This window comes from Panthera uncia, chromosome E3 (genome assembly GCF_023721935.1).
Source record: "Panthera uncia isolate 11264 chromosome E3, Puncia_PCG_1.0, whole genome shotgun sequence".
NCBI lineage: Eukaryota > Metazoa > Chordata > Mammalia > Carnivora > Felidae > Panthera > Panthera uncia.
Window position 1 is genome coordinate 26,435,058 of NC_064815.1, and position 4,737 is coordinate 26,439,794.

At 47.8% G+C, this 4,737-nt stretch overlaps 1 pseudogene; it reads right to left on the reverse strand.

Annotated features, from left to right (window-relative positions):
• The window catches only part of LOC125928662 (transmembrane 9 superfamily member 1-like), a 10,021-nt pseudogene extending 6,764 nt beyond the window's left edge, over window positions 1-3,257 (reverse strand).
• Window positions 3,258-4,737: the final 1,480 nt, after the last annotated feature.

The window sequence follows — 4,737 nt, forward strand, 5'->3', positions numbered from 1 at the left end:
CTCTCTCTCTCTCTCTCTCTCTCTCTCTCTCTCTCTCTCCTCTCTCTCTCTCTCAAAATAAATAACATTTAAAAAATGGGGTGGCTGGGTGTTCCAATAGGTTAAGGGTCTGACTTCTGCTCAGGTCATGATCTCAGCTTCATGAGTTCGAGCCCCACATCGGGCTGTGTGCTGACAGCTCGGAGCCTGGAGCCTGCTTCGGATTCTGTGTCTCCTTCTCTCTCTGTCCCTCTCCCACTCCCACTCGGTCTCTCTCTCTCTCTCTCTCTCTCTCTCTCTCTCAAAAAATAAACATTAAAAAATGCTTTTTTAATTTAAAAAGCAAACAAACTTAATTCTTAGTTTTAAGAAAAACAACCCCCTGTCTCAGTGGTCTCACAGCTAGTCCATCATGCACTGGCAGAACCCACGGGACCCCACATAAAGTTATACTTCAGGTTAAGATTTATTACAGCAAAGGATACAATGCAGGAACAGCAGGAAAAAGATATTTATAAGCAAAGCCTAGAGAGGTCAAATGCATGCTTTCTTATCTCTCTGTGGGGACAGTAGCACAGGCACACCTTCTCCATGTGCAAACAGCAGGAACATATGTGAGATGTCCTGGCCCAGGGAATACAACCCGAGTCTTGGGGTCCAAAGTTCTTTTTAATAAACTTTTTTTTTAACGTTTATTTATTTTTGAGACAGAGACAGAGACAGCGGACAAGCGGGGGAGGGGCAGAGAGAGAGGGAGACACAGAATCCGAAGCAGGCTCCAGGCTCCGAGCCGTCAGCACAGAACCCGACGCGGGGCTCGAACTCACGAACTGTGAGATCATGACTTGGGCCGAAGTCAGACACTTAACCGACTGAGCCACCCAGGCGCCCCAATCCTTACATTTATTTTAAACATGCTGACAGCCTTTCTCTTCACCCTCTGCTTTGGGCATATGGAATAACATCTCACCGGCAGCTGTGCAAATGTTCCAGGACTTTTGTTCTGAGTCTGCCCAAGGGTCATCACCATGGTTACACAGATAAGTGAGAAATGAGTGACACAGAGCTGCTGTGTTCACTTTTACCTCACATTCTCAAAATTGAGAAAATTGAGTTTTGAGGAACCTTGGTCTAGACAAAAAGTTCTTAGACCTGACGCCGAAAGCAGGATCCACCAAAGAGAATAATTGATAGCTTTAAATTGTATCAAAATTAAAATTTTTGCTCCACAAAAGACCCTCTTAAGATGTTGAAAAGACTAGTTGCAGACTGGGACAAAACATTTGTAAAGCGCATATCTGGCCAAGGACTTGAATCTAGAAAATACTAAGAATTCAGCAATAAACAAACAAGCAAACAAAGCGCCCCAGATAATCCCCTTCAGAAATGGGCAAAATACATGAACAGGTGTTGCACCAGAGGTTATAAAATGTTCAACATCCTTAGCCATTAGGGAAATGCAAACAATATGCTTAACCATTTATGGCCCGGCTAACACGAAAAATACTGGTAATACCAAGTACTGGCGAGAATGCAGAGAAATCAGATCTCTTCTGTGTTTCCAAAGGGATATTCGCTCTTGCCAGATGCCTGGGGCGCCAACACCACTTGCAGCCAAATTCCTACCTGCGCACCACCCCTGAAGTGTGAATTCAGTGTTCTATTCCTCAGGAAGCCTGGGCTTGGTTTACTGCCTTCCAGGAACCTTTCCCCTGTGCCAAAAGAACGTGGGTTTAAGTCTGGTGTCACCTTACCCTGAGCATGCGTGTTGGGTCCCTTGGACTTACGCTTTTCTGATCTTCTCAAGCTCGAGGCCTGTGAGCAGAACTATGGCTCCATTTTGCGGCAGCTCCCTGTGGAGTTGGCCAGTGCCTTCAGGGCAAAAGCAGTTCTGAGAGTTTATTCATATGCCAAAAACAAAGGCAGCTTCAACTAAACAGCTTCCGCACAACCGAGGAAACCATCAACCAGATGAAAAGGCAATGTATGGAGGGAGAGAGATTGGAAATCATATTTCTGGTAAGGGGTTAACCTCCAAAATATGTAGGGAACTCCTAAAAGTCAACAGCAAAGAAACAACCCAGTGAAAAGTGGCAAAACGATCATTTGCAGCCACGTGGATGGAACTGGCAGGCATTATGTGAAATGAGCCAGTCAGAGACAATTACCATATGACTTCACTCATATATGTGGAATTTAAGAGACAAAACAGATGAAGGGAAGCAAAGGGAAAGGAAACCAAAAGAATATAAAAACAGGGAGGGGACAAAACGTAAGAGACTCATAAATTTGGAGAACACACCGAGGGTTGCTGGATGGGGTGTGGAGGAGGGATGGGCTAACTGGGGAAGGGGCACTAAGGGAGATGCTTGTTGGGAGGAGCACTGGGTGGTACACACAGGGGATGAACCACTTGGAAGCTACTCCTGAAATCATTGTTGCACTATATGCTAACTTACTCAGATGGAAATTAAAAAATTAATTAATTAGTTAATTGATTAGCTAATTAAATTTTTAAAGGGACCCGAACGGCCCTTTTTCCAACAGGACAGACATTGAAAAGGCACTCGGGGCACCTCAGTCACTTAAGCGTCCGACCTCGGCTCAGGTCATGACCTCACGGTTCTCAAGTTCAAGCACCGCATCGGGCTCTGTGCTGACAGCTCAGAGCCTGGAGCCTGCTTCGGATTCTGTGTCTCCCGCTCTCTGCCCCTCCCCCGCTCACGCTCTGTCTCTCAAAAATAAGCGTTAAAAAATTAAACAAATTTTAAAACGGTGCTCAACATTACTAATCATTAGGGAAATGCAAACCCCAACCATGTGAGACATGGCCTCACACCTGTTTGGATGGTTATTATCAAACAAGACAAGAGATAACAAGCATCAGCGAGGGTGGGGAGAAAGGAACCCTAGGCTCGCCTCCTTCTCCCCCTGCAGTCCAAAGGGGCAATGCTTTCTTGCCCCTCTTGACGCTGATGCCTCTCAGATGCTCACGTCCGCACAGGGCAGGCTCCCGACTCTGAAGCCCATCTGCCTCCCAACTGTCCCTAAGTCAACCCTTCCCAGGACCGAAGCAAGTCTCTCTGTTCCCTGCCGCCATCCTCCCTGGTGCGGCCAGAGTGATGTTGCTAAGATGTCAATCTGGTCGTGCTCTTCTCCTGCCCACAGCTTTCAGTGGCTCCCCACGGCCTACGGGGTGAAGTCCTAGCTTCTTTAACTTACCACACAAGCCCCGCATCATCCGGACCCTGCTGCCTCTTTAGCCTCATCCCTGCCATTCCCCTATTTATGTAACGAGTCCTTGGTTTCATTTCTTTAGAAACCCTTTATGATTTCTTGAGCACCTATGTTTTTTCGCAGGCAATATGCATTATTTCATTTGATTCTCAAAATAATATGAGGTGGTTATTATTTCCCATTTCATAGATGATAAAACTGAGGCTAAGAGATGTCGAGAAACTTGCTCGAGGTCATTTAGTTCTTAAGTACTGGATCTGGATCCAGGAGTACGGCTCCCAGGTCCCATTCTTTATTTTTTTTTTTAAGTTTTATTTATTTATTTTGAGAGAGAGAGAGAGAGAGAGGGAGAGAGGATCCCAAGCAGGCTCTTCACTATCAGTGCAGAGCCTGATGCAGGGCTCGAACTCACAAACTGTGAGATCATGACCTGAGCCGAAATCGTTCAGAGCCTGGAGGCTGCCTTGGATTCTGTGTTTCTCTCTCTCTCTCTCTCTCTCTCTCTCTCTCTCTCTGCCCCTCCCCTGCTTGTATGTGTGCTCTCTCTCGCTCTCTCTCGCTCTCTCTCAAAAATTAGTAAATAAACTTAAAAAAAAAAAAAAGACTAGGACGCTTAACCGACTGAGCCATCCAGGCTCCCCTTTCTTAGCCTTTGCAGTAACCTGTGCTTTGTTCCTTCTCCACGCCTGGCCAGCTATGTTCAGCTTTCAAAGCTCAGCTCTGCGATCACCCCTTCAAAACTTTTCCTTAACTTCAGTCTCGCGTTCAAGACCCCTCCCCTCTGTGCCCCCGTCACGGGCATCACTGAATGGGAACACTCTGCCCATGATATTGTCATAATTGCTTTTCTGAACCATTTTCTCTCACCCGGCGGGTTTTCGTCGAGATGGGTCTGGGCTTTTCTTTACTGCTCTAGTTTCCGCACCTAACGTAGTGCGGAAACTGCACTATGGGAGACAGTCTCCCCACGGGGGTTGGCAGGGCTGGTACGGCCAGCTGGGGAGGCTTCTCTGGATGTCGAAAGCCGAGGGGAAGTGAGGTGACCCCCGGCTGGGCGGAGCAGGGAGGAAAGTGTGTCAGGGGCTCACAGGTCTCGAGTCCTGCTCCTCCCTGAGCCCGAGAACTACCATCGCACACGCTTCTGAAGCCCAGGTCTGTGCCCCTCTCTCCGGCCCCTCCAGCCTCACCAAGAGAGGGAGGCCCCACAGATCCCTGCAGCAGAACCTGAGTAGGGTTTGGGGATGGTAAGGGGCCAGCAGAGCGCTGTTCGGAGCCTCGGCGATCACAGGAGACAGACAGAGACCTTTGCCTCAGTGCCTCTTGGAGTTCAGCGCCAGTATCTGAAAAACTGTCGGCATTGCACACTCAGAGTGAATGGCAGAAGCAGAGAGGCCAGGAACACACTGGCTTGTGTGGGAATCAGATCCAGAAAACTCCGGAATGGAGGAACCGAACCAAGGGAGAAGTGTCTTGTGCCTCACCAATACCTTGCAAAGAAGGTTTCCGTAGAATTATACAAAG